General features: G+C 39.6%; 1 protein-coding gene across 1 annotated transcript in view; it reads left to right on the forward strand.

Annotated features, from left to right (window-relative positions):
- Positions 1-6,383, forward strand: part of bod1 (biorientation of chromosomes in cell division 1) — a 9,190-nt gene extending 2,807 nt beyond the window's left edge. Inside the window, exon 4 of the mRNA XM_079834406.1 lies at positions 4,587-6,383. The gene's annotated coding sequence lies outside the window, so the exon portion shown is untranslated. The remainder of the gene's footprint in view (positions 1-4,586) is intronic.
- The last annotated feature ends 9,177 nt before the right edge of the window (positions 6,384-15,560 follow it).

The raw sequence follows: 15,560 nt of genomic DNA on the forward strand, positions 1-15,560 counted from the left end.
GAAACTTTGACAAGGGCCTAATTGTTATGGCAAGGCTTTACCAACAAACCACAAACCGGCCACAGGGTGTTGGGCGGCTTGAAGGGCAGTGAAGGCTATCCCGTCTGATCCGAGCCAACACAAGCTCTACTGTGGCACAAGTCACACAGAAGTTTACTGATGATTATGGGAGTAATGTGTCACAATGCACAATCAGGGCTTGACTTTAACTTTTTTGTTCACCAGCCACTGTGGCTAGTGGTTTTCCAAAGTTACTAGCCACTCCGCATTTTCACTGGCCACAATTTTGACATCGATACCATGGGGAAAAACTGCCATATAGATATTTTTAATATTATCTCCTAATGTGTCAGCAGGAATATTAGGCTGCTGTCCCTTTAAGAGCTGACGCACGGATCCATTACACTGTTCTTTCTCAACTGTTCACTTAAAACACAACTGACTGTGTTTACGTGAATACTCACCAAGACCTGCGTTTTGACATTATTTTGTGTGTATTTTACTGTTTAAGCACAATTTAGTACTGAAATACACACACATTTGGCAGGTTGACGAGGTTAATGTTAAGCCCTGCATTGCCATAGATCACTATAGTGCCAATGTTGACCCCTGCCCACAAGGATCACTGTGGGATGACGTCAAGCCGGTGGAGGGAGTGTGATGATCTGGGGAATGTTCTGCTGGGAAACCCTGGGTCCGGCCATATATGTGGATGCACATTTGACACGTACCACCTACCTAAGCATTGTTGCAGACCAGGGACAGCCCTTCATGACAATGGTGTTCCCTGCTGGAAACAGGATAATGTGTCCTGTCACACTGCACACATTGTTCAGGAACAGATTGAGGAACATGATGAAGAGTTCAAGATGTTGCTCTGGCCTCCAAATACCTCAGATCAGAAAAACAAGTTTGATCCACGGCGGCTCCACCTCGCAACTTACAGGACTTGAGGGATCTGCTGCTAACGTCTTGGTGCCACATACTACAGGACACTTTCGGGGTTTTTGTAGAGGTCATGCTTTGGCGGGTCAGGGCTGTATTGGCAGCACGTGAAGGACCAATAACATATAAGGCAGGCGATCATAATGTTTTGACTCATCTGTGTAAAGTTACCTTTAGCGATAAGTAGCTTAAATATGGATGCTTTTCCGCCACAGAAAAAAATATTTTAAAAGATAATTGCGAGTTTTTATCTCACAATTCTTTTTTTTCCTCACAATTGCGAGTTTACATCTCGCAATTCAGACTTTTTCAGAATATAAACTCGTAATTCTGAGGGAAAAAGTCAGTGTTTTTCTTTCTCAGAATTGGAGTTTAAAACTCACAATTCTGACTTTATAACACGCAATTGTCAACAAAAAAAAGGTCAGAATTACGACGTAATCTCGCAATTGTGAGGGGAAAAAAGTCAGAATTGTGAGATTAAAAAGTCACAGTTACCCTTTTTTATTTTTTTATTCTGTGGCGGAAATAGACATGTGCCGGTAAACGGTAATACGATATACCGCAATAATGAACATGCACAATATTGTTATCGTGGGCACTTCAAAATACCGTGAATAATTATTTATTACGAATTATTCAGATTTTTAGAATGAATTTTAAGAATACTTTACCCATCAACCGTTTAAAATGAAAAACACGTCAAAGAGGAACGCGCACTGATGTAAATAGACCGTGCATGAGCCGAGCACATGGCGGAATGAGGAGACGCTGAAGTGCACATTCATTCTTCGACAGCAGAGGGCGCTGACGGAACAGCAGAAATGCAGCCGTTTCCCCAGTAATCACATAACCTAATACATAATACTTAAAGACTTAAGGCTATTCATTTTCAAACTTGCATTTTATATTTTAATCTGGACTAAATTACATGCCCTTAAATATGTTCTAACTGTTGTTCAATCACACACTTTACAAGGCTCCAGTATTTAACATTAGTTCCTTCATTAACAAACTGACAATGAAAAATACTTCTAAAGAATGAATTAATCTTAGTTAAATGTACATTTCAGCATACCTATTGTTCTTTATAATTCTTTTGCACTTTAATCTGTCTATTTGTTTACTTTATACATTTTTGTGTATTGCTTTATTGTATTTAAATGTTTGGTTCTTTTGTTATAAGAAAGTGATTTAACCTGTTATAGTATGACAACACTTTTTTTGCAACTTATTTCAATATCGTGATAATACCGTATACCGTGATAAAAGCTTCAGCAATTAATCGCAACATGAAAATTTGATACCGGCACATGCCTAGGCGGAAACAAGCTTCCATATTTATTTAATCTCATATGTTTAATGGAACAAAAAATATGAATAGGTGCACCCTAGGGATGTCACAAGTGCCGGTACTTCGGTACCAAGTCGATACTGAAATAAAAAAAAAATGTGACGATACCAGCATGTCTGTAGTACCGACTGCAGAGTGTATTCGTTACCCGCAGCTGCGTTCAGTTGCCTCCGTGTTTATCTAAGCGCTGGGCTCTAGACTGTAGCCCAATATATATATATATATATATATATATATATATATATATATATACATACACACACAACAGAAAATATGAATTAAAGAGTGCTTTTTAAGTAGGTTTAATGTTAACTAACACTGCATATTCTTCACTGTATAAATTAAATTCATATTATTACATTGAGACGTAGCTCTTCTGTACAACATTAATCCTGTCACAATTACTTTGTTAAACTGAACTTTTAATTTGACGGGTTGTCGTGTGCTTTGAGTTCCTGTGTGTGTGTGTGTGTGTGTGTGTGTGTGTGTGTGTGTGTGTGTGTGTGTGTGTGTGTGTGTGTGTGTGTGTGTGTGTGTGTGTGTGTGTGTGTGTGTGTGTGTGTGTGTGTGTGTGTGTGTGTGTGTGTGTGTGTGTGTTTTGATATGACGATAGATTTTGTTGAATAAAAAGGTAAAATGCTCATGAAGTGACTGGAGATGCATTCGTGTCACATATTGAGGTGGCAGAGGCTGAAAAACACAGCGAGTTTCAGTGTGTGTGTGTGTGTGTGTGTGTGTGAGAGAAAGAGTTTAATATTCACAGACACTAGTATATATCGCGATTGATTTAAGTGACTGACCAACGTTTTATTTATTCATCAAAATATTCTGTGCCATTCCGCATAATGCAGTAAATCCCGTTTTTATGACTGGATTCTGTCTGCGTTGTCCACATCGCGGAAATGAATCCTTATGAAACTTTATTCAAGAGTAGTGAGCAATTTATTTTTTTGTTTGTTGGTCTTTTGTTGTTTGATAAACATTAAAACACAGACCGCAGCGCAGCAGGAATATTAATCTTGGATTATGCAGCAGACATTACACAGCTCAGTGCCTTCACGCAGTTCATTAATAAACCATCGGTTTGTTATATCGGCCTTTCTCATGATATAACCGATATTGCGATGGTTGTAAATTGATCAAAAATCGGCCGATAAATATCGGCGGCCGATACATTGGTGCATCCCGAATTTAAATATTAATCCTGCATGTTCTGCGTCGCTGTGTGAATGAATGGTGCAGACGCGCGGTTTCATTTGTCTTTTTAGCAGAGGATATGAATGCATAAACCACTCTGAGAGTCACTTCTGCTGCGTCCCAATTTGCATACTATCCGTCCTAAACAGTGTTGGGGAAAGTTACTTTGAAAAGTAATGCATTACAATATTGTGTTACTCTCTTAAAAAGTAACTAATTGAGTTACTTAGTTACTCTTTAAGAAAAGTAATGCGTTATGTTACTTTTGCGTTACTTTTTCCCACCGGGGCTGGGCTTGTTTTTGTTTTGTTTTGTTTTTATAACAAAAAAGTTATATTCTTGTGCAACGGTACAGACCTCTTCATACCAAAATTGAAATAATAAGCCCCAGGCTGAGGTAAAAATGCAGATTCACGCATGAACACTAGAGGGCGCAGCTCTGGATAATGGTAGAATAGGATGCAGGAGAAAAAAGTTTTAACAATAAAAACAAAAAATCTTGTAATTTTCATCATCAAAGGTCAGCAGCAAGACATTGGTAAATTAAATATAAAGGTAGATTATGCATAAAATAGTTGTTTTATTTAACATTTAGTTATTGGAGGTTTGCATAGTACTCTGATTTTGCATTTGACTGATTTTATTCATTTTGAGGAGTACAGAATCTTTATTGTGCACGTGAGATAAATAAATGCTCACATTTAGTCTAGAACTAAAATAACCATCATGTTCACTTATCATGTTCATTTTTGACCCGAAGTACCCCAGAGGGTCAAATATTTATATGTATTATTTACTTATGGTTATCATCATAAATAATAAACTCATTGAATTATTTTTTTATTTTTTCAAATAGTTAAATAAAATAAAATATTTTTTGCTGTGGTATCGAAATTGGTACAGATAACGGTAAAATGTGTATGGTATTGGTACCGACTACTGCAATTTTGGAATCGTGACATCCCTAGTGCACCCTTAATATTGAAATTGTTGTGGTCGAGGTAATCTAAGAAAAGAAAAACATGACATGAAAAAAATAAATGGTATGTTTTTTTTTTCTGCTCATATGTAATACTTGATGTTTTTCCAGGTACAAGGATACATTTTGGCTCTTTCACATGGAGATCACCAAAAGTTGTCCTTCCGTGACTGGCTACAACGGATGAATGGATTCTTCTCTCATTTAAGTGGTTAGATTGGGTTGTTTTGCACAATATGTGTGTTTAGCATGTTACATAAAAGCACGTTGTTCTGGTTTAGTTTAATGAAATGACCACTTCAGCGCTGAAGAACAACTGAAACTGATTTGTCCAAATTATCAATAATCCGGACAAACCCTTTTTACACAGCTGGATTTGTGAAATGCGTCTCTTTCTTTCTTTTTTTTCTTGTGATATTCTAATGGGACTCGTTTGTACAATAAATGTAACTTTTTAAGAAAAGCCAAGTTGGTTGCATCATTTGTGGTATTGTAAAACCTCTGAATCATTGCACGGGGTTATGGTTTGTTGTGGGAAGCATGCTACATAATGACACAGTGCTGGACTCCTTTTAGCAATGGCATTTTTGACAGGAGGTCTTCACCAGCGTTTTTATGATTCCATCTGGACATTAACTAGAGCGAGCAACCTCAAGAGTTCACCATGTTCTGTACCACGAGGAGTGCAGACACAGTGTTACGTGATTGAAACCATTTGGGGGCTGAAAGCTTGTCCAGCCTGAGACTGCATTCGAATCTCCGGCGTCCTCATGGCATGAGCTTTTTGCTAATGGAAGAGCCTCTGGAGAGGTGTCATGTCCCGGCTTGGGACAAAGGTCGGCCGCTCCAGCTTGTTTCTGTCTTTCAGCACCTCCGCGCTGAGAATGTGCAGTCCGAGGCTCGGTCGGATTGCTAAAGAGCAGCGGTCACGTGTCGGCTGACATTCGCCGCTGGTTGCAGCAGTGAAGCTCTTTGCAGTTTTTTGGTGGATCCAAATCTTGCAGCTGAAGTTGTTCAGATTGTTTTTCTTAAAAGAGTGCATTAGTGCCCATCCATTCTTTTTTCGGAAGTATTTTTTCCCATAGGGAGTTTAAAATAGCCAGAATTATAAGGTGAATCACAACATTACAAACCTTTTTAACCACTTAAACTCTATATATTTTACATTTTAAGTGTCTGTGGAGGAGCTCTGACCTCATACGTGGAAACCATTTGACATGCATAAGTAACTTATTGACACTAAATTTCTCTGGTAACATTTCCGCCTGAATTTGGCCGACCCAAATTGAAAAGCTTCCCACACCCACATACAGTGGTCTCTAAATTCAAAATGTTGGTCTCATTTTACAGGAAACCCTCTGAAGTTACATAAAACACTGATAAAAGTGATAAACATGTAATGTTGTCCGAGCTGTAATAACCCCCCCCCCCCCCCCCCCCCGCCCAAAAAAGAGACTCTTTTTGATTTTTTTTGGTTATAAATTCAGTTTTGGCTGTTTCCATAGATTCCAGAAAATACTGGAAAGAAGATTTTTGTCTGCAAGATTTATTCAAATGAATCTGAATGGAGGAATATTACCTTTTTTATGTAATTTCCGCCACATTTTTAATATAACTCCGATTGTATTCGTCTGAAAGACGATTCACCTCATATACACCTAGGATGGCTTGAGGGTGAGTAAATCATGGGCTAATTTTAATTTTTGGGTGAACTATCCTTTTAACATAACCTGGACAGAGCAGAGCGCTGTTATCATCAGTTATCAAAAGAGACACCGTTATCAGTTTTTAAAGGTACTCACATGCTAACTACTCACCATGTTAAATCAAAGTAACTCTGTTTAAATGTATAATAATTAGGGCTGTCAAAAGATTAATCGCATCCAAAATAAAAGTTTGTGTTTACATAATATATGTGTGTGTACTCTGTTAATTATTATTTATATATAAATACACACACAAGCATGTATATATTTAAGAAAAAAATATTATTTTTATATATAAAACATTTATATTTATATATATTATAGATTATATAAATGTATATACATGCAAATATTTCTTAAATATATATGAATGTGTGTGTATTTATATATAAATAATAATTAACAGAGTACACACACATATTATGTAAACACAAACTTTTATTTTGGATGCGATTAATCGCGATTAATCTTTTGACAGCCCTAATAATAATATAACAGGCCTGATTGTTTTGCTTACAATTTTAACCCTCTTGTTACCCTCAAATCTACCCAAAACCTAAAAAATCTATTTGACCCCAGCAATTTAAACCTCCAGAATATGATTTTTTTTTTTTTTTTTTTTTACAAAGCTTTATGTCTCAGGTCATTTATGTCTGACAGTATATCTGGTGGGCCCTGGAACCATTTTGAGGACATTAGCAGCACTATGGCTAACCTGTTATTCAGGACCATAATAACGTGAACTATAGTGGTTCTCGCAATACTACAGGTATGCTTTGGTTAGGTTAGATTAGAGCCCTAAATCAGAGGGAAGTTGTTTGAATGTTACATTGAAAATATAAAGTTATAGCATGTTATAGTGACCTCAATAAAACAACCTAAACAAATGGGTGTAAAACTTGATATTTCTTATGTTTTATACAGCTAAAAGAGCCTGGGGTCAAATTGACCCTAAAGAACACAGATGCTACAAAATGTGTACAGGACATTGGAAAAATATCATGTTAATTTTATGTTTACAGAGTTGTGCCCATTCAATTAGGAAAAGTCATTCAATCTAAAGCAAAAAAAAATATGTCAATCGTGTTTTTACAGGCGTTAAAAATTGAATGGGGTCAAATTGATCCCAAAGATAAGAGGAGGGTTAAAGTAATTCCAATACACTTAATTAAAAAATAAAAATAATCAACTAAACAATAACACATGCAACAATTACATCTGCAGAAAGCACATACTTTGTGCTCAAAATGAGCCTAAAATGTTAAATTTATATGTGTATGCGGATAATATACATTTTCTAAAGGACAAGTGTTAAATATTTGTTTGTTTCATTTATAACGATTTTGTTTTATTTTTGTAAAATGCTTTTTTAAAGGCAGTTTATCTATAATATAATACTGTTTTGAACTGTTTGCTATTTGCAATGGTACACTATCTTTAAAATGTGATTTGTTTGGGAATTGTGTTAAAACCTTGACTCCCAAACATCATCATAACTGAATTATAATAATAGTATTTGGAACCCACAACCATTTAAACACATGCAAAAAAAATGTCCCCCTTTTTTAATTCATAGACAATAACAAGTGAGATTTCAATGATATTTTGACCATTGAACTCATTTCAGAATCAAACGCTAAACTGACGCTTTTTTTCTTTTGAGAGCTGCTTTAAAGCCGAATTGAACTCTTTTGCTTTTTCTGTTGATCTGTAAAGCTGCTTTGAAACAATCTGTATAAAGCTCTATAAAAATAAAAGGTGACTTGACTTGATTAATAACCTCAGAACTCATAAGTTATCTTTAAAAAAAAAAAAGTTTTACTTCTGGAACTCGACTGTTAAGATTGGGTTGTAAATATGCTCGATTATAACGGGTTGTACACTGTTGTTGGTAATGTCACATCCACTGACTCCTCAATCGCTGGGCTTGATGGTGAAAATGTTTACTATAATAGCCCAGGTGCAAGCTCATATTTCCAGCGCTGGTCTTGGCAGTGTTACTGCCAACTCTGTCCTGAACCCGGCGTTCATTCATGCCTATTAAGATGCTTTGCTGTAGTTCCTCCCCATCTGATGAAACCTGATGCTGTTCTCATTTGAAAGCCACAATGGGAATTGAGCGGACTGTGCCGAGCTTTCTGCAAGCTCATAGAGGAGCATACCAACCTTTCCAGCAACCCACGTGTTCACCTTTACATTTCTGAGAAGAGTAAGGCCAGTAGTGGGGGTGCTTTAACTGTATGATGATGTTCAAAAAATAAAAAACTTTTTTAAAATACTCGACACAACCACTATCTTGCATGATTTCCTTTATTTTCAATCATATTTTACAGTATAGCACATTTTATATAGTTTTTAATGCATATTGCCGACATTTAAGCTTATTTAACAAATATTAGAAGTAAAAATTCAATGTAATCGCGCAGTCTCTGTCGTCCCGTTTCCACCGTAGCGGCGCTGGATCTCGTGTTCAGCGGAGGAACTTCTAGCTTCAGACCTCAGACGAGAGTTTCTCTCGTAGCCGAAATATGCGGTGACTGATTCTATAACCTGTCCATAAACAATCAGTGTACAGTTCTGAGGACATTATTTAACATCATAAGTATTTATGTTCTGTATCTTTTTTATAATAAAATCATAACATTTTATGCACGGCATCAGGGGTTCCCATCACGCGAAAAAAGACAGACGTGACACTCATTTAGGTGACTCATATCTGACCCAGGATCTGGGTTACACAAAAACTACCCAAACACTGGGTTGTTATGTCTGACTCAGGATCTGGGTTACACAAAAACTACCCAAACACTGGGTTGTTACGTCTGACTCAGGATCTGTGTAGCACAAAAACTACCCAAACACTGGGTTGTTACGTCTGACTCAGGATCTGGGTTACACAAAAACTACCCAAACACTGGGTTTTTAAATCTGACCCAGGATCTGGGTAACACAAAAACTACCCAAACACTGGGTTGTTACGTCTGACTCAGGATCTGTGTAGCACAAAAACTACCCAAACACTGGGTTGTTACGTCTGACTCAGGATCTGTGTAACACAAAAACTACCCAAACACTGGGTTGTTACGTCTGACTCAGGATCTGGGTTACACAAAAACTACCCAAACACTGGGTTGTCACGTCTGACTCAGGATCTGGGTTACACAAAAACTACCCAAACACTGGGTTGTTACGTCTGACTCAGGATCTGGGTTACACAAAAACTACCCAAACACTGGGTTTTTAAATCTGACCCAGGATCTGTGTAACACAAAAACTACCCAAACACTGGGTTGTTACGTCTGACTCAGGATCTGGGTTACACAAAAACTACCCAAACACTGGGTTTTTAAATCTGACCCAGGATCTGTGTAACACAAAAACTACCCAAACACTGGGTTGTTACGTCTGACTCAGGATCTGTGTAACACAAAAACTACCCAAACACTGGGTTGTTACGTCTGACTCAGGATCTGTGTAACACAAAAACTACCCAAACACTGGGTTGTTACGTCTGACCCAGGATCTGTGTAACACAAAAACTACCCAAACACTGGGTTGTTACGTCTGACTCAGGATCTGTGTAACACAAAAACTACCCAAACACTGGGTTGTTACGTCTGACTCAGGATCTGTGTAACACAAAAACTACCCAAACACTGGGTTGTTATGTCTGACTCAGGATCTGGGTTACACAAAAACTACCCAAACACTGGGTTGTTACGTCTGACTCAGGATCTGTGTAACACAAAAACTACCCAAACACTGGGTTGTTACGTCTGACCCAGGATCTGTGTAACACAAAAACTACCCAAACACTGGGTTGTTACGTCTGACTCAGGATCTGTGTAACACAAAAACTACCCAAACACTGGGTTGTTATGTCTGACTCAGGATCTGGGTTACACAAAAACTACCCAAACACTGGGTTGTTACGTCTGACTCAGGATCTGTGTAACACAAAAACTACCCAAACACTGGGTTGTTACGTCTGACCCAGGATCTGTGTAACACAAAAACTACCCAAACACTGGGTTGTTACGTCTGACTCAGGATCTGTGTAACACAAAAACTACCCAAACACTGGGTTGTTACGTCTGACCCAGGATCTGTGTAACACAAAAACTACCCAAACACTGGGTTGTTACGTCTGACTCAGGATCTGGGTAACACAAAAACTACCCAAACACTGGGTTGTTACGTCTGACTCAGGATCTGTGTAGCACAAAAACTACCCAAACACTGGGTTGTTACGTCTGACTCAGGATCTGTGTAGCACAAAAACTACCCAAACACTGGGTTGTTACGTCTGACTCAGGATCTGGGTTACACAAAAACTACCCAAACACTGGGTTTTTAAATCTGACCCAGGATCTGGGTAACACAAAAACTACCCAAACACTGGGTTGTTACGTCTGACTCAGGATCTGTGTAGCACAAAAACTACCCAAACACTGGGTTGTTACGTCTGACTCAGGATCTGTGTAACACAAAAACTACCCAAACACTGGGTTGTTACGTCTGACTCAGGATCTGGGTTACACAAAAACTACCCAAACACTGGGTTGTCACGTCTGACTCAGGATCTGGGTTACACAAAAACTACCCAAACACTGGGTTGTTACGTCTGACTCAGGATCTGGGTTACACAAAAACTACCCAAACACTGGGTTTTTAAATCTGACCCAGGATCTGTGTAACACAAAAACTACCCAAACACTGGGTTGTTACGTCTGACTCAGGATCTGGGTTACACAAAAACTACCCAAACACTGGGTTTTTAAATCTGACCCAGGATCTGTGTAACACAAAAACTACCCAAACACTGGGTTGTTACGTCTGACTCAGGATCTGTGTAACACAAAAACTACCCAAACACTGGGTTGTTACGTCTGACTCAGGATCTGTGTAGCACAAAAACTACCCAAACACTGGGTTGTTACGTCTGACTCAGGATCTGTGTAACACAAAAACTACCCAAACACTGGGTTGTTACGTCTGACTCAGGATCTGGGTTACACAAAAACTACCCAAACACTGGGTTGTCACGTCTGACTCAGGATCTGGGTTACACAAAAACTACCCAAACACTGGGTTGTTACGTCTGACTCAGGATCTGGGTTACACAAAAACTACCCAAACACTGGGTTTTTAAATCTGACCCAGGATCTGTGTAACACAAAAACTACCCAAACACTGGGTTGTTACGTCTGACTCAGGATCTGGGTTACACAAAAACTACCCAAACACTGGGTTTTTAAATCTGACCCAGGATCTGTGTAACACAAAAACTACCCAAACACTGGGTTGTTACGTCTGACTCAGGATCTGTGTAACACAAAAACTACCCAAACACTGGGTTGTTACGTCTGACTCAGGATCTGTGTAACACAAAAACTACCCAAACACTGGGTTGTTACGTCTGACCCAGGATCTGTGTAACACAAAAACTACCCAAACACTGGGTTGTTACGTCTGACTCAGGATCTGTGTAACACAAAAACTACCCAAACACTGGGTTGTTACGTCTGACTCAGGATCTGTGTAACACAAAAACTACCCAAACACTGGGTTGTTATGTCTGACTCAGGATCTGGGTTACACAAAAACTACCCAAACACTGGGTTGTTACGTCTGACTCAGGATCTGTGTAACACAAAAACTACCCAAACACTGGGTTGTTACGTCTGACCCAGGATCTGTGTAACACAAAAACTACCCAAACACTGGGTTGTTACGTCTGACTCAGGATCTGTGTAACACAAAAACTACCCAAACACTGGGTTGTTATGTCTGACTCAGGATCTGGGTTACACAAAAACTACCCAAACACTGGGTTGTTACGTCTGACTCAGGATCTGTGTAACACAAAAACTACCCAAACACTGGGTTGTTACGTCTGACCCAGGATCTGTGTAACACAAAAACTACCCAAACACTGGGTTGTTACGTCTGACTCAGGATCTGTGTAACACAAAAACTACCCAAACACTGGGTTGTTACGTCTGACCCAGGATCTGTGTAACACAAAAACTACCCAAACACTGGGTTGTTACGTCTGACTCAGGATCTGGGTAACACAAAAACTACCCAAACACTGGGTTGTTACGTCTGACTCAGGATCTGTGTAGCACAAAAACTACCCAAACACTGGGTTGTTACGTCTGACTCAGGATCTGTGTAGCACAAAAACTACCCAAACACTGGGTTGTTACGTCTGACTCAGGATCTGGGTTACACAAAAACTACCCAAACACTGGGTTTTTAAATCTGACCCAGGATCTGGGTAACACAAAAACTACCCAAACACTGGGTTGTTACGTCTGACTCAGGATCTGTGTAGCACAAAAACTACCCAAACACTGGGTTGTTACGTCTGACTCAGGATCTGTGTAACACAAAAACTACCCAAACACTGGGTTGTTACGTCTGACTCAGGATCTGGGTTACACAAAAACTACCCAAACACTGGGTTGTCACGTCTGACTCAGGATCTGGGTTACACAAAAACTACCCAAACACTGGGTTGTTACGTCTGACTCAGGATCTGGGTTACACAAAAACTACCCAAACACTGGGTTTTTAAATCTGACCCAGGATCTGTGTAACACAAAAACTACCCAAACACTGGGTTGTTACGTCTGACTCAGGATCTGGGTTACACAAAAACTACCCAAACACTGGGTTTTTAAATCTGACCCAGGATCTGTGTAACACAAAAACTACCCAAACACTGGGTTGTTACGTCTGACTCAGGATCTGTGTAACACAAAAACTACCCAAACACTGGGTTGTTACGTCTGACTCAGGATCTGTGTAACACAAAAACTACCCAAACACTGGGTTGTTACGTCTGACTCAGGATCTGTGTAACACAAAAACTACCCAAACACTGGGTTGTTATGTCTGACTCAGGATCTGGGTTACACAAAAACTACCCAAACACTGGGTTGTTACGTCTGACTCAGGATCTGTGTAACACAAAAACTACCCAAACACTGGGTTGTTACGTCTGACCCAGGATCTGTGTAACACAAAAACTACCCAAACACTGGGTTGTTACGTCTGACTCAGGATCTGTGTAACACAAAAACTACCCAAACACTGGGTTGTTACGTCTGACCCAGGATCTGTGTAACACAAAAACTACCCAAACACTGGGTTGTTACGTCTGACTCAGGATCTGTGTAACACAAAAACTACCCAAACACTGGGTTGTTACGTCTGACTCAGGATCTGGGTTACACAAAATCTACCCAAACACTGGGTTGTTACGTCTGACTCAGGATCTGGGTTACACAAATACTACCCAAACACTGGGTTGTTACGTCTGACTCAGGATATGTGTAACACAAAAACTACCCAAACACTGGGTTGTTACATCTGACCCAGGATCTGGGTTAGACAAAAACTACCCAAACACTGGGTTGTTACGTCTGACCCAGGATCTGTGTAACACAAAAACTACCCAAACACTGGGTTGTTACGTCTGACTCAGGATCTGTGTAACACAAAAACTACCCAAACACTGGGTTGTTACGTCTGACTCAGGATCTGGGTTACACAAAATCTACCCAAACACTGGGTTGTTACATTTGACCCAGGATGTGGGTTACACAAATACTACCCAAACACTGGGTTGTTACGTCTGACTCAGGATATGTGTAACACAAAAACTACCCAAACACTGGGTTTTTAAATCTGACCCAGGATCTGGGTTACACAAAAACTACCCAAACACTGGGTTTTTAAATCTGACCCAGGATCTGGGTTACACAAATACTACCCAAACACTGGGTTGTTACATCTGACCCAGGATCTGGGTTACACAAAAACTATCCAAACACTGGGTTTTTAAATCTGACCCAGGATCTGGGTTACACAAAAACTACCCAAACACTGGGTTTTTAAATCTGACCCAGGATCTGTGTTACACAAAAACTACCCAAACACTGGGTTTTTAAATCTGACCCAGGATCTGGGTTACACAAATACTACCCAAACACTGGGTTGTTACGTCTGACTCAGGATCTGTGTTACACAAAAACTACCCAAACACTGGGTTTTTAAATCTGACCCAGGACATCTGACCCAGGATCTGTGTTACACAAAATCTACCCAAACACTGGGTAATAACACCAAAAAATGACCCAAAAGGCTCAAACCATGATTTGATTAGAAAAAATAAGATTTTTTAGAGTATGTAAAGACTAAGCCGTGGATTTAGCGGAACATCATTGATCATTGTTTTGATATTGTTTTTATTAATATACCCCGCTTGAATGTTTATCATTGTTGTAGTTTGTTAGTCTAGTGCACAATAGAAAGAGTCATAAGGACGGATTTGGAAGATCGAGCGATGTTCTTGTGCTATTCCAAGAATTATGTGTAGATTACTGTGCAGATGAATTATGGTCTCTGATTTCATCCCCCCATCAGCTCTCAAAGTGTCGAAAGAAGTTGTCCAACGTTGAAAACTTGCACTGTGTGAAGAAACAAGTGACACAGCACTTTTGGCCTTGGATATGCAGCAATTAAATCCCGCTGCCCTTGGAGAGGGTCGGTAATGTAGTGTGAAATTGTATGTTTAGGGCATCGGTTGGGGGAACGTCTCAGCTGACATTGCATTTGTCTTCTGGACATTATAAATCACCAGAGTAATTACTGAGTGGGGACGGGAGGGAGAAAATCCAACCGCCCATCCACCCCCAGCCTCTCCTGAAGCACAGCTGCTGGTCGCTCTCGAGTTTGCTTCCAAAACTCAAGCCACAACAATGAAATCCCCATTCCTCAAAAAGTACTGCTGCATCTGTTGAGTTTAATTGCTCTTCACATTTTCTCACCCGATGGTGGAGGAGATTCATTACAGTGGCAAACCAGATCGGCCCCGTACAAACTCTTTCTGCCCAGATGTTGAGGAAGCCCGAGTGAATTGTCCCACTGGATAGGAAAGGCAATTTCCAGCTCAGTTATTTGAAGGAACGGAGCAGCATGGGAGTCAAACGTTGCTGAAGGTTGTCACCGTGGCCTAAATAGTTCCCTAGGATTCTTCATTGTGTAACATGTTAGTGTGACTCTACACAGCTCTCTGGAAATACCGATTCGAAGATGTCAACCGTGACATTCTATGGGAAAACAGCAGTATCACGAGAGCATGAGCGCTGTTACGAAATTCAGTCCAACATTAGGTGCGTTTACATGGAGCACTGTAATCGGTTTAAAAGTCCAATCCGAATGAAAATGCTCCACAATCGGAATAAAAATGGCCAAACCGAATGAAATTGTAATTTTGGGTTTGAGAGGGGTGGGATAAACCTTTTCATGAACCGATCAAACGAAAAATTCCACCATGTAAACGACCTGATCTGATTACTTTTAATTT

This window comes from Gobio gobio, assembly GCF_949357685.1.
Source record: "Gobio gobio genome assembly, chromosome: 14".
NCBI lineage: Eukaryota > Metazoa > Chordata > Actinopteri > Cypriniformes > Gobionidae > Gobio > Gobio gobio.